Genomic DNA, 16,258 nt, shown 5'->3' with positions numbered 1-16,258 from the left:
ATCGCTTATACTCTTCCAGTGGTGTCTGCTAGGAGAAGTTTGTTCTTAAGCTTCAGGGTGTCCCAATTAAGAATGTGCAAAGCCCGTCCATTCACCCCTGAATTTGGACAAACATCTTCAACAGTGCAGCAGAGTAAGAGGTCTTCAAAATTAGGATGTGGTTAATACTATAGATTATTTCCACCAGTCAGTCAGTAACAAAAACAATTAAAGGGAAGGCTAGAAAACAAATCACTGAGGGTGGTTAGAATATGGAGTTCTCTGCCATAAAGCATAGTTGAAAGAGAGTTTACAGATTCTTTAAAAGGGTAGGTAGATGCTTGAAGAGGAGGAATACTAAATGGCACGGGAAATGAGTGGGATTAGATTGGCTCATGTGGAGACAAAGCATCAGAGCAGACTTGATGGGCTGAGTGGCCTGTTTCTGTGCTCAAATGTTCTGTTGACTCAGAAAGTGTGAGCAGCTTGATGAAAGCAGGAAGTACAGTAATAAAAACACAACTTGTGCTTTCCACATAAAAGAATCTCTCAAAGCACTTGAACAAGACTTCACTACAATGTGTTTTCCACAGGGATTCAGATTGATAATGCACAATTTGACAAGCCAGATGCTTCCTGAAGTAATTTACAATGTGCAAACTAGTGGGAATCACCAGTAAACAGGCAGCAAGAGCTGGCTGGTGTGTTGAGAATAAGCAGCATGTGCGAGGACAAAATTTGTGAAAATGGCTCTTCTCCCTCCTTCACATCTGCCCCTCAATAAAGGCTAAAGTTCTATTCCACAGTCATTTTGTGTCTGAATTTAAGGAGCACTTACATTTCAAGATGGAAGGCACACTGATCAAAACAAAAAAAAGCCTTGGGAGAAGGTCATGGAGGAAATTTCATCATTTGTTGGCTTCAGGCTGTTTTGGCACAAACCAGGCTTGTAAGTGGTTTTCCACTACCCTTTTTTGTGCTATCTTAAATTTTAAGATAAAATAGTACTTCATGTCAGCAAAACTGGGAAGAATGTTGAGCATTATGCCTCTGCACTTCTATAGGGGGAGGGAACCACACTCTGTGCGCATGCACAGAACATAAATAAATATTTATTGAATTTGGCATTGTGTCTTTCACATCAGGAGGACGTCTCAAAACTCTTCACTGAGTAGTGTAGTGACTGTGCATTTTGTAGGCAAAAGAATTAGACAATTTGTGCGCAGAAACAGCCATGAAATGAATGACGATGGCACCTCCAACAATGCAGCACAATCCCCAACACTACATTGGAGCGTCAGCTAAGATGATGTGATTCCAAGTCCTGATGTGGAGCTTTACACTAGGGGGACATGTTTTCCAGGCCACCAAGAGAAATTTCCTAAAGGAATAATAATAATCTTTGCATTTTGATATAGCAGCTTATCACATCATTGAGACGCCTCAAAGCGTTGCACAGAATATATTGTAAAGTAAATTGGCTGTATATTTTGTGGGCGAAATGCGGAAGTCAATTGCATTCAGCAGTGTTCCACAAACAGTCGTGGTTTGAATAACCAGATTTTTTTGGGAGGGGCAGGCAGGGAATGGATTATTATTCCCGGAATGTGATCCATCAATCAACTAACAACCTACTAGGTACACAGGGGCTTGTGAAGTAAAGAAACTTGCCTAAGGTTTCGCCCGGGAATAGAAGGGAGGCAATTATGATAATGCAGCGCTCCTGTGGCATTGCATTGGTGTCAGCCTAGAATGTGCGTTATATAATTAAACTTATATGAACTCATAACTACAGTGTAAGGGTTAAGGCTAGAGTCACCTACAAAGACATACCAGTTTCAGATATGAAGCTGATCAGACAAGATACTAATTGCCTCTGTACAATAGCTGCTGGCAACAAAATCAAGCACTGAGACCGTACACAATAGAACTACAGCTAAAACAAATTAAGGATTCATTTTTTTCTGCAGATCTTATAATTAAGCATCTTAAGTTGCCAGAGTAAGGCACTGCAGCCTGTGTCACCCGGCCGAGGCCATACAAAAGAAAGACATTTGCATTTCTCTTAAATTGCGATTATAATGTCGGTTTGTCACTGCCTGGCTCCACTGTAGGCAGAATGCACAGGAGGTTAATTCAGCCACCCCACCACCAATAGAGGAGGTTTCCACAGCCCCTCCTCACTAATGCAAGAGGTTTCCACTCCCCCACTAATACAATACAAAATTACATTTGTGTAGTGCTTTTTACGTGGGGAGGACGTCACAAGGTGCTTTAGAAGAGGTTTCCAAAGCCCCTCTCACTAATTGAGAAGATTTCCACAGACTCCCTTCATCAAAAGGGTGGGTTCCATGGACTTCTCTTCACTAAATTGTATAACCCCCAGCAGCAGTTGAAGCAGTGGACTCCCCCACCCCCACCCAGCCTTCCCCACCCCCACAGCTTGGAGAATGTTATAAAGAGAGTATGGGCTTGCCTTTGGCAGTGGAGGTAGTCATGTGTTTTTGGTCTTGTGTTGGAACAGCTCAACCCAATGGCTTACACTGACTTCTTTGTGTCAGGCTGGCTCGTTGGAGGCACTCTCGCTTCTGAGTCAGAAAGTCGTGGGTTCTAGCCCTGTGAGGGGACTTTGAACTCATACAGTCTAAGATGAAACTTCAATTCGGTACCGACGTGGGGTGGGGTGGAGGTGGGCTGCATTGTGGGAGTGAGTGCTGTCCTTCAGATCAGATAATAAACCTGCCTCCCTGTTCAGATGGGTTATAAAGGTGCCATGGCACTATTTAAAACATAGCGCCTGGCCAACAATCCCCAAAATAAAATTGCTCACTCACTCCATGGTTGTTTGCGGGACATTGCTGTGCTCAAATCGGCTGCCGGGTTTGCCCACAAAATACTCAGTCACTACACTTTACAAAATTACAAAATACAATTTGTATAGCGCCTTTCACGTCGGGAGGATTTTAAAGTGTATTTTGTGAAGCGCTTTGAGACGTCCTCCTGATGTGAAAGGCAACATATCAAATGTAAGGATTGGTATTCTTGATTCTCATGGTGAGGTACTACAGTGTAGTCAGCAACCATGTCACAGTACACCAGCTGGATTCATTGCCTTCAGCGCAAGAGGATAGAGACCAAATTCATGAGGGCAAAATCATGTTAAAAAATACACATGAATCTCACCGCTCAGCGAAGCGCCCCTGCAATCGCTGTTGTAAAGCACGGCTTACTGTAAAGCTTTCTTTGTGGCTCAGTCTCCAGGGTAACCAAATCAAGTGTGATCAGCCACAAGGGAACAAAATACCTTCATCAGCGACAAGAAGCCTCTGAAATGCTGGCTTCTTCGATCCAGCTATTTAACAAAGAGAGCCATTACAAAGGCTGTTGCTGAAAAACTCTCCCCATCCCTCCTAAGTCAGCGTGTTTGTCTCAATTAAATAAATGGGTGCAGCTGCTGCCATCATATTTCACAGCTCTCACTCCACACTCTGTTGCTCCCAATCCGTCCCAGGGCATTGGGGCATCCTCCAGACGTGAAAGGCGCTATACAAATATAATTTTATTTTTTGTACACTTTCCATGAACTGTATTCAGGGCATTGAAAGCAGAAGATTTCCAAAGCCTGGCTGGTGAGGGAAGCAGTGCGGGAGAGTGGGTGGGGTGGGAGTTCTCTGACAATGTTCAGCGGAAAAGCACAATAGTTCTACAGTCAATAGTAACAATAACAACTTGCTTTTATAAAGCTGAGCTCTTTCACATCTCTTATTCAAAATGTTGTGGGTTTAAGCCCTCCTACTGGTACCCTCTAATTCTCTATTCTGGTTTACGAAACGTGTAATAATAATCCTTGTGTTTGATATAGCTGCACCATGTGTTATATTGCTAGGTAAACTGGCCTGTGGAGTAAGGAAACCTGCCTAACATTTTGCCATGCCAGGGAATCAAACCCAGGTCCTCTCGCTTGCGAGGCGAGCGTGCTAACCACTACGCTAAATAATACATTAATAATAATCGTTGCAATATTAATAATAATCCTTAAATTTGATTTAGTGCCTTTCATATCAGGGGGACCTCTTAAATCGCTTCACAGGATTTACTGTGAAGTGTAGAGATTGTATTTTTGTGGGCAAATGTGACAGCCAATTTGCACACAGCAATGTACACTAGCCATGAAGTAAATGACCAGATTTACAGAGGAATGCTTTTGTCAGCCAGGTGTCTGACACATGCAGAAACCCATCACCATGCTTCAGAATGCCATGCATTCCACCTTAACTGGTCTACCGAAACCGCCACAGAAGGTCGGCTCGATTCTGACATTACATTGACAAACACGTCACGTTCACCTCCAAGGAGACAATGCTTACCTCCCCACTGGAGGAGGATAATCACAAGTTGGTCATTTGACATCCGACAACATGGGTTTGAGCCCTCACTAGATGGATGGTAGATAACAGGAATTCCCTGCAATCTTCTTGGTTGGTAACACAGCTCTGCATGAAATGCGTAAGAGCATTGACACCATCTTCCTGTGCACAGCTCAGACACACATCCCTTCCCATTGAGCAATGCTTCCATGAGTTGGAGGTATGGAGCTTAAGCAGGAACTGCTTGCCTCTCTGCAAACTAATCAGGGACCTTGCATTGGGACATTGAAGTCCTTGAAGCGAGATTAGCAGAGTGCCCTTTGCCCCTTATTAGTGTGGTCCTTCAGGACAATGTCCAAGCAAAAGTTGGTGTCCACCATGACTCCAAGAATATCAATAAGAATTAACAGTTGGGAATTAACAGTTGTATCTTCAAATCAATTCCCTCAGTGTCTTCTCTTGAGCCATGCAGAACCATGATTCCGTACTTGGGGGCACCTACCACCATGTCCCACTGGTTGGCCCAGTTTTGAAGGTGGCGGGTGCAATGCAGAAGGGCCCCAGGTAAGTCCGTCAGCAGCACAATATTGTCCGCAAAAAGAAGCACCGCAATCCTATCAAAGAAGCCTGGAACAGATACACCAACTCCTTCCCCCTTGATGCCATGACATACATCATTGATGAACACATCGAATAGGATAAGTGACAAGGGACAGCTTTGTCTTACTCTCCTTTAAAGAGAGATGGGCTCAGTGAGTCCACTGTCAACCCTTACACAAATCGTGGAGCTGGAGTATACATTCCGGATAAACTCCAAGATTTGGCCATTACTCCCGTGGCTTCCAGTCTCATCATCAGGGGTCCTGACCCCTGACTGTCCAGTGCCTTGGGACAGCCTCCTGACGTGAAAGGCGCTCTATAAATGTAATTTTGTTGTTGATGAGGGCCTCATGAGGCACGAGGTAGAAAGCGTGTGGAAGTTAATGAACTCAACATAGGTGAGTTTTCCCTTAAACTAACGATGTTCTACAATTTCATACAAAGCCACAACCTGTCCCATATGTTCTTCACAAAAATGGAAGCCAGCCTACTCCTTCCTGTTCAAATCACGAGCCTCCAAGTGTAGTATAGTGTGGTCGTGTCGTCACACATGCAGTGACTACACAAAGCACCACTTTAAGAGCCACTGAAATCAGCGAGATCCCTCTGTAGTTCTCGGTCTCACTTGGGTCACCCATCTTATGGATAGAAACCACAATTGCACTCTGGAACACTGATAGAATGCATAACTCAGAGAGAATCCTGTTGCCCAGCACTAGGAAGGCAGTGCCAAGGCGAGTGGGGGGGTTCCTGGCTTGGACCTTAAGATCCTCACCATTCTCCATCTCCTTCCTCAGAGCAGCTTTTAGGAATTAGCATTGAGGCCGTCCGCACCAGTGGGGAATCCACCTCCTGCCAACCAATTGTGTCGTTAAGGTTTCCCCCCTCCCCGCTGCCCCCCCGCCAGTTGTTCCATCTTCCATGCAGATAGATCTCTGCTATGGGCTGTTGGGTCAGTTGTCAACTGTGGATACCCTCATGGGTCAGTTGTAGAACACTGGACTTGTCCAACACTGGCACAAGCCCAGACTGTCCATGATTGACAATAGACTTTAGCCAACAGAAGAAAGACTTGGCGTTCTTGTGTAGCTTCCACTCCCTTTTGGAGTGACCCATTGATCCCGCTTCATTTCTCTAAAAACTTTCCTGGCTTCATGCCGTGCTTGGTCATAAGTTGCTTTTGCTGTTGTTTTAGCTTGCTCTGAGGAACCTTCCAAAACTGCTTTAAAGGCCTTTGCCTAATAGGTTTCCTTCCCTTTCTGGTTACCTCGACAGAGTCCTACTTCAGGGATGAGTGTCTTGCAGGCTGTAGCTTCAGTTTCCTAATGCCCTCAGCAACAAAGTCCTTGGCTACATCGTCAATCGTTGATTGCGCTCTATCAGCCCTCACACAGAATCGGTCCCAAGCTTCATCGTCAGGAATACCGCTTGCATCGCAGAGTACCTTGGTATGATCACTCATAGTGCCTACGGCTCCAACCTGACAATAACCCCATGTCACCAAGGTTCAAAAGAGCAAGAGAGAAGGTGAGATTAATCAAGACATTTAGTTGAGGTGAAGGAATTCTAGTGTCTTGGGATCCTGGGAAAGCTTGAGTTAGAGTAACAGATAATGCCTGTTATTCCTATTACAACCCATTCACAAATATTGTGAGGAAGAAGAATGTCAGAGATTGCATATTGGCTGCCTAAGCAAAGGAGAAATGTTCAGAGGAGCAATGATGGCTGTAGTAATATCAATGAAATAAAGCGATTGGTTAAGAGAATGATCAGATATTGAACAATAACACAGGGTCTGAAATTTCACCTGAAATTGAGATTTACTCTTTTTTCTTAGACTTTTGGAGCATCTTCTTTAATGCATCATTACTTTTGAATCTAGTTTTCTGTAAGTTCTCTTAAGAACTATGGAGCTTCGAAGATAAGGCTGAATTCAACAATTTGCCGAATTCTGGGCATTCTGAAAATCTAAGAATATAGAATAAATTATGGTACTAATTTATAGAATAAATTTCAACCCAGGTGAAATTTCTCCCTCCCCAAACTTTGTCTTGCGTTGAGTCCAGGAATCTCAACTAGATTTTATGTGTATAATATTTGGGGTACAAATGAACTCAACATCACCAATATTCCAACCTATAATCCTTACATTTGCATTTGATGCATTATTTGTGTATAATTAACAAGAGTTTGGAATGAATACTGTACTCTACAGCTCAACAGTTCCATAACAGCCTCCTACTTATTACAAAAATAAAACACAAAATACTGCAGATGCTGCTACTTATTACTCTGTGCTGACTTGCCCGCAAATTGACATTCAAGATGATAATGACAAAGTCAAAATTCTGGTCCATGTTGTCATACACCCATTAGCACCTTTTATTTTCCAGCAACCAAGTTCTAGAACGCCCGCTCTTTCACTCCGCAGAAGCTTCCTCAATGGAGCAGATCTCATTGTAAGCCGATCAGAGATGGCACTGACCTATTATGGTGTCCTGTAGCATATGTGGAGTCTTGTAGCTTATTGGTGAGAGCACTCGCCTTGCAAACGAGAAGCCCTGGGTTCAACTCTCGGGCAGGGTGAAACCTTCGCCAAGTTTCCAACCATCCCATTTCCAACCTCCTTTTCCTTTCCAAGGTCCTGGAACAAGTTGTTGCTTCCCAGCTTCGCTCCTTCCTCTCCCACCACTCCCTTCACAACTGCCTCCAATCAAGCTTCTGTGCCGACCACAGCACAGAAACAGCTTTGGTCAAAGTGACGAATGATATTTTGTCCATCTGTGACCAGGGCTCCCTTTGCCTCCTTGTCCTCCTTGACCTCTCTGCTGCCTTCAATACTGTTGATCATTCTATCCTCATCCACTGCCTCTCCAGACATGGGGCCAACTTCCACATGTATGTGGATGACACCCAACTCTATCTCTCTGCCTCCACCCTTGACTCCAGGATCACTGCTGTCCTGACAGAATGTCTGTCAGACATCAAGTCCTGGATGAGAGCTAACTTTCTTCAGTTGAACATCAACAAGACCGAGGCTCTCCTAATTGGCTCCAGTCAGCATCACCATCCATGGATGCACACTTCTCTTCAACTGTGCTTTCGATCACCCTCCTTCCCCCCCTGCTCTCCACCCTCCCTGATCCCGACCCCCAGTTCAGGTCTGAAACAATGATTGTCCAGCGCCTTGGAACTTCCTCCCGACGTGAAAGGTGCTATACAAATGTAATTTTGTTGTTGTTGTTTCCTTACTCCACATGCCTTTATTTGCTTTGCAGTAAGTAGGAACTCAGTTATTAGTCATTTGGTGGATCAGTTTCCGGGGGTAATAATCCCTTAAAAACATGCGGTCACTCAATCCGCGACTGTTTGTAGGACACGGCTGCGTGCAATTGGCTGCCGCGTTTTACTCACAAAATATATAGTCAATTCACTTTACATTATATTCTGTGAAGCATCTTGAGTCGTCTCAACAACGTGATATCAAATGCAACGATTATTATAATTATTGTGCAGCACCAATGGCGCTGTGTAGTATGTAGTCTGTATCTAACACCACACCACTCTCTTGTGTCCAAAGGAGGCTATCCACACCCAAAGACGGCCATTTGTTAAAATAAAGAACAAAAATATTCCCTGTTATACCAGGAAAAAGTTGTATTCATCTACTTTTACACATATAACAGTAAGATTGCTACTGGCAGAGATTTTAAAGCCAATTTCATTTTTTCAACAAATCTCTCTACCACTTCTACATCAAATCTCCAGGGAACTGCACTCCTCACCCCCCCACCCCCCAGCCACCCCCACCACCGCCGTCCCCCTCGATTAGTTAAATTTCACCTAGTCTTAGCCTATAAGTCTTAAAATTTCAGATCGTACAAAATTGTGGAGCATTCTTAAAATCAAGCTCAATTTGGAATCCTGTTCTTGATACTGACACAGGGTGCCCAGAATTCACACAATAACATTACTCATCGAGGTAAGTGCAAAAATAACCGGAAAAAAAGGTCAAAGCAAAATGGATCAATAACACCTTATTATATAAAAGCAAAGGAGCCCGCATAATGGCTTGTATAAAAGCCATTAGCTGAGGCTTATAATGGCACTCTACACACTGGTGAAAAAGAGATGTCACACTAACCTGTTAATCTGTACTTCCTATTAATCCAGCCACTGGCTGTATCAGACACATAATAATAATCTTTTCGTTTGATACAGCACTTTTCAAGTCTTCTAGATGTCTCAAAACGCTTCACAGAATATACTGTAAAGTGAATTGTCTGTATATTTGTGGGCAACATGTGGCAGCCAATTGCGCACAGGAGTGTCCCAATCGTGGATTGAAGTGACCAATTTACTATTGTTTTTTTTCTTGACGGATTATTACCGGGTGTGTGGAGTAAGGAAACTTGCCCAAGGTATCGCCCAGCCGGAAATTGAATCCAGGTCTCTCGTTTGCGAGGCGAGTGCTCTAACCACTGAGCTCCAGGACTCCAAAAACATTCTCAGGCAATGGGGGTGAATTAAAGAAGTATCCACGTGTGTTGCTGTTGTGACAAGTAATGTGATTTGCCGGAAGTTTTGGTTATTTCCTGATTGTAAAACCAGAACAACAAATGAATATCAGGCTTGACAATCTGTTTCCTCATGTAAAGGAAAAGCATCATTGTCTAATGACGGTTCACAGAAACCCCTTGCATTGTTTGTAATGTTGCCAAACATCCTCTTACACAACCACAACCAACATTAGCCATGACAAATAAAAGGACTAGTTTAGAGAGTTTTTTTTTAAAAAAAAACTCCTTTTCCCCTTTTTGGAAAATGTCCAATTTCTAGGGAATACTGGTGTTTCTGGATTGAGTGTCTAGTGTATGTGATTCTGACCAAAGGGCAATAACGATTGTATTTTGGATTAAAAGTGTGTGAATAAATGTGTTCAATTCCCAGAGCAACAACAATAACTTGCACTTATTTAGCGCCCTCCATGCAGGGTATCATCTCAGAGCTCTTAACAGTGGGAGCCTGATTCCGAGCCGGTGGGGGGGGGTTGGGGAAGGGACCATAAGCACGGTCGAAAAATAAGGTTTTCAGTGAGTGAATGGAGCAGACTTCCATTAAGGGCCCTGAATTTGTTCTGATTCATTCCGAGCGGGGTAAATATATGATAAGGAATGTAATTTAGTTTATGTGTAGTGTGTGTGGTGTCCTGTAGTGTATTGGTCAGGGCACTCGTCTCACAGGTGAGAGATCTGGGTTCGATTCTTGGGCAGGGCGAAACCTAAGGCAAGTTCTTTACTCCACACACCTGTTTACGTAGCAGGAACCCGGTTGTTAGCCGATTGGCGGATTGTTTTCTGGGGGTAATAATCCCTTCAACAAAATAATAAAAAAACAAAAATTTGGTCACTCAATCCACAACTGTTTGTGGGGCACTGCTGTGCGCAATTGGCTGCCGCGTTTCACCCACAAAAACATACAGTCAATTTACATTATCGTATATTCTGTGAAGTGCTTTGAGATGTCTTAACAACGTGATAAGGTGCGATATCAAATGTTAAGGATTAAATGTTACCTGCCCAATCCCTCAGCTCAGCCTGCTTCATGTACCCCGCCTCGCCCGCCCCACCATTGGCGGGCAAGCCTTCAGCCACTGTGCCCCACCCTCTGGAACTCCATCCTGCAGTCCCTCCGCCTCACCCTCTCCCTTGCCTCCTTCAAGACCCATCTCAAAACCTTCCTCTTTGACCATGCCTTCGATTACCCTCCTTCCCACCTGCTCTCCCCAATCCCGACCCCCAGCTCAGATCTGAAACACTGACTGTCCAGTGCCTTGGAATGTCCTCCCGACATGAAAGGCGCTATACAAATGTAAATTTGTTGTTGTTGTTGTTAAGGATCTCATGAAACTATTTTGGAAAGAGACAGGAGTTTCTCTCAGTGTCCTGGCCAACAAGCTACAGGAGTCCTGTAGCTCAGTGGTTTGAGCACTCACCTTGCAAGTGAGAGACTTGGCAGGGTGAAACGTTGGGCAGGGCGTAAGTTTCTTTACTCCACATGCCTCTGTTTACCTAGCAGTAAGTGGGAACCCGGTTGTTAGTCAGGAACCGGATTGCTTTTCTGGGGGTAATAATTCCTACAAAAAATAATAATATAGATTACTCAATCCATGACTGTTTGTGGGACACTGCTGTGCGCAATTGGCTGCCGTGTTTCGCCCACCAAATATACAGGCAATTCACTTTACAGTATATTCTGTGAAGCGCTTTGAGATGTCTCAAAGACGTGATAAGGTGCTATATCAAACGCAAGGAATATATTATAACAATCCCCTAGATAAATTGCTCATTCACCTTATAGCTGTTTGTGAGGTTTTACAATGCACAAATTGGCTGATGCAGGTTACCAATAATACCAGTCACTACATATTTTGAGCAAATTTGGGACTTTTCAACGTGGTAAGGCACTATACAAATGTCAGTTTAAAAAAAACATATTTGTTGAGTTATCAGGGAATGTCGAGCAAGTTGCTACATGAAGAGCAGCCTCCTGACTGAGCATTAATTATGCCTGGGATTGATTATTTTACAAACACATAAATATAAATGAAATGAGGGTTAGTCTGGTAACATTCTGTACTAAGATGTTCTAGGTCGACTAACAACACTTAATTAAATGAGCTACATTGCAAGATCACATTTTGTCTTGTTCAGCTCCTGAAACAAGCCTGGAAACTGATTCTATGTTTCCCAGAGAGCAGCTGCAATATTTGGAAGACTCAGACACACATACAAGGTCATACACACATGTACGCACGCAAACACATGCACATGCACACACACACCTACACACACACACTGCGCGCGCGCACACACACACACATTGCACACACTCACACTCACACACAGAATAGCCCACAGACAAATCAGCAATAAGAACAACTTACATTTATATAGTGACCCTCACGAAGTGTAGCGTTCCAGATCGCTTGATCAATCAAACCGTTCAATCAACCGTCCTTGGGCTTCACCATTGTTAAGTGCTCTGAGACGCCGTCCGGTGTGGAGGGCACTACATAAGTACAAGTTGTTGTTGTTCACCCCCCCACCACTTAGCTTCCAGAGTGGAGTAGAACCTTATAAGTTATAACCTACTGTTGTACATTTTGACCGTGTACTGGACTGTCCATGGTCTTCAGAGTCAAGTGTCATTCCAGTTAAGAGATTCAAGTTTCAATCCAGTAAACACCTTTATATAACATAATCAATGCTTCCTAACTGGGAACAGCTTGAGGGTGTCAGTACCAGAGCAGACAGTACAATGAGGCCGGTCTGTGAGCTGAGTGTTTCCATCCCATGTGATTTTCTGTCAATGCGAATAGCCTAAAACTGAATACAGTGCTGTTCAAATCAATGGGAAGATTTACAAAGATTACAAAGAACATACAGCACAAAACAGGCCACTCAGCCTAACCAATCCAGGCTGGTGCTTATACGCCACACGAGTCTTTACTTGTTTTCCTCTCCCCAGTATTCATGGGGCTTTGGCCAACATGGGAAGGTGTTGGATTTGAGAAGGACATTCTCCACAACAGAGAGGCACTGCTGGTACCCTCAGAGCAGGTTAATTGGGAGATAGTCTGTGAATGGTTTACAATAAGAATTATTATATGCAAAACACAGTCACTTTACTTGACAGCAATCATTTGTGAAGCACTTTGGGACATTTGATGGCGCCTGGTATTAAAACAATCCAATGTATTAAAATAATCTAAGCTTGTTCATCCTTTATACTTGTTAATTTTTAACAATTCAGAGACATAACCAAAAATGCGTGCCTCATATGTTTACATTTGCAGATGATACCACGTTGAGAGGAACAGTGAAATTAGAGGAGGAAGGGAAGGTTTGATAAATAGAGGGGATGTACATAGGCTGATGACTGGCAAATTGAGTTCAATACAGATAAATGCAAGGTACTACACATGGGAAATAAAAATAGGAGATGGGTGGGATACATGAATGGGATAGAAATTGCTGATGGAGCCCTGGGGGTATCAGTTGATTAATCACTTGCCAAGTCAAAACAGTGTGAGGTAGCAATAAAAAGGCAACAAAGCCAACAGGAAGGACACTGTTGCTAATATTGCCAAATCAGTTGAATTCAGATCCAACAAGGATGATCCCAGCATTAGAGAAATGGACTCTCAATGAATAGATAAGCCAAGTTTGGAAAACAAGTGTTTTAGAGGGGACATTATAGAGAAATATAAGATTTCAAATGGGATTGAGAAAGTAAACCCAGAACACTGCTTTCAGATGTGCTGAGACAGCAGAACAAGAGGATAATAATGATAATAATAATAATAATACTTGCATTTGATATAGCACTTTATCATGTCTTCCAGACATTTCAAAATGTTCACAGGATGTAAAGTGAAGTGATTGTATAATTTGTGGGCGAAACATGGCAGCCAATTGTGCACAACAGCATTCCACAAACAGTCGTGGATTGAGTGACCAAATCATTATTTTTTTAAGGGATTATTACCCCTTGGAAAAGATCTATTGAGGATTCAGGTTTACGGTTGCAAAGGACAGACACCAAGAAGTTGTTCTTTAGCCAGAGGATAATTGACAACTGGAACAAATTACCAGGAAGGATGGTTGAGCCCAGGTCTCTGGACTCATTTAAAAAACAGCTTGTTACTGTGATGAGAGGATAATAGGATGAATGTTCTGGAGGAGAGATAAAACGGGCCGAATGTGATAAGGCAACAATGTGATACTGCGTTATATCAAATGCAAGGATTGTCATTATTATTAATGAGTGGCATTACTGAATACTGGCAATGTGAGCCTAGACGGTGAGTGCCAGCAAAATTTCTGACCTTGGGTGGCATCACAGATGTACATGACCTGTCCTCGCCCAGCACACATTAGGTGCAATTCCAGCGGGATTCATTGAATAACGAATGGAAGAAGGAACCTCTCATTTGGTAGCACGAAAAGATGACTTTTAGCCAAGATAAAGTAAGGACCCTTTAAATTTAAACTTTTAAATATAAAAAGATCTGGAAAAAAAAGATCATTTGCAATTGGCTTCAGCAGCACTTTCTGGGTTAGGGATGGGAAATACCAGCCAGGTTTACTGCTCCTGATCACTCCACTGATCCCCAATTAGAAACTGATCACCCACAAAATATGCAGTCAACATTATACAGTCTGTTGCCCCTTTACTCCCTGAGGAGGGAATATTTTGCCCACAAAACGTACAGTCAATTCACTTTACTCTATACTCTCTGAAGCACTTTGAGACATCTCAACAATGTGATAAAGCGCTATATCAAATGTAAGGATTCTTATTATTATTATGGTTGAGGGCAGCATCCTTATCCATACCTGTAATGTGCTATCCTCTCCAATTGGTGGCAGTCGTGTTCACAGATGTAAAGTCAAGTGATGCAAAAATAATGACAAGAAATAAATCACCAAACTGACCAGTCACCTCATTTATTTCTGTCAGTTTCAATATTTATGGATTTTTAAAAAAATTATATGAAGTCTAACCTCACAGTTTTATTTATAAATTCCCTCGTCTCTGAAAACTAACCACCCCGGGCAATAGGCCTACTGGGGCCCTGCTTCCAAGTTACCCACAGTGGAGCTATCTGCTGATCAGTGAGAAAGCACAGGCTGGGGCAACTGGGTCTTCAGATGTCCCACTGCGCCATGTGCTCCATATATCCTTCACTGGGGAAGAGGGCAGCTGCTCCACAGCCTCCTTCTTCCCTGAGGGTGTGGTAGGCTATTTCCCCCTCCTTCTCTGGGGGAGTGGTGATCTCACTCCCTGAGGGAGGTGTCCTGGCCAACAATCCCCCAAAATAACAAATTGGTCACTTCACTCACTCCATGGTTGTTTGTGGGACATTGCTGTGTGCAATTGGCTGCTGCGTTTCATCCACAAAATACACAGTCACTCTAAAGTATATCCTGTGAAGCACTTTGAGACGTCTCAAACATGTGATAAGGCGTTATATCAAATGCAAGGATTATTATTGTAATTATCCCCCTCATACTTCATGACGTGGAGTCCTCTAGCTCAGTGGTTAGAGCATTCGCCTCAGAGTGAGAGACGTAGGTTCGATTCCCAGCAGGGCACGTTTCCTTACTCCACACGCCTGATAATCCCTCAAGAAAAATAACAATATTAAATTTGTCATTTCAATCCATGAATGTTTGTGGGTCACTGCTGTGCACAATTGGCTGCCGCGTTTTACAGTCAATTCACTTTACAGTCTATTCTGTGAAGCGCTTTGAAATGTCTAGAAGACGTGAAAAGCACTATATCAAATGCAAGATTTGTAGCTCGTGCTCTGCATCTTTTCCGTTCGCTCTCCGAACTGCATTGTACAACCTTGTGAGAGGCAATGCGGAGAGTGACAGGAAGCTGATCCACTAATGGCGCATGGCTTCCCCCGGTTGCATGCGTAGTAGAAAGAGCCCCCAAACGTGATCTGTCTCAGGTCCTTCAGATCCTTTAATCCAGCCCTGCTCAGGCATCCCTGCTGTGTCCCACTGCTCTAACCTCATTAATTCCTGCTGTGTCACACTGCTCTCTCACTAATCCTCGCTGTGTCCCACTGCTCTCTCTCTAGTCCCTGCTGTGTCACTATTATATATATATTATGCATCCATCTGGATAGCACATTGGTGAGCTGGTTAACCCCAGAGACTACACATTTGACCTTGCTCCTGACCTAACGTGACACCCATACACTTATTTCTTAACAGCAGGGATCGTGGATGCTGAATGGCAATGAGAACCTTTATTTGATTCAGCCCCTGTCCTGCTGCATGGAGGTTAATGTTGGCTTTAAGGTAAAAAGTGAATTGGACAAGGTGGAGCTAAAAGATCATTAGGGTATTCAGAGAAGTATGAATCCAGCTAAATTAATGGATTGCAATTGACACTAACTATTTTTCAATTCACTTTTCCTCTTTCGTTTGTGCTTTCTAGCTATTCATCAGGCAGGACAGCTGGATCATCTGTCAATACTGCTCTTGAATCAGCTGATGGTTGACATCTTACGTTCTCCCTGACATGGAGCACCTGAACCTACTCTGCTCAGAGCTCTGCTGAAATCAGCAGCTTGTGTCAGCATGCAGAGGTCAACTCTTTACACAGAGGGTGGAATTCCCTGCCGCAGACCATAGTGGAAGCAGAGTCCACAAGTTATTTTGAAAAGGAAATAGACAGAGGTTTGTAAAGGAGAATATTAAAGGGGATGGGGAGAGAGCAGGAAAGTGGGA

The sequence above is a fragment of the Callorhinchus milii genome, unplaced genomic scaffold (genome assembly GCF_018977255.1).
Source record: "Callorhinchus milii isolate IMCB2004 unplaced genomic scaffold, IMCB_Cmil_1.0 Scaffold2, whole genome shotgun sequence".
Taxonomy (NCBI): Eukaryota; Metazoa; Chordata; class Chondrichthyes; order Chimaeriformes; family Callorhinchidae; genus Callorhinchus; species Callorhinchus milii.
The sequence above is the reverse complement of the archived record's forward strand: the minus strand, read 5'-3'. Positions refer to the sequence as shown.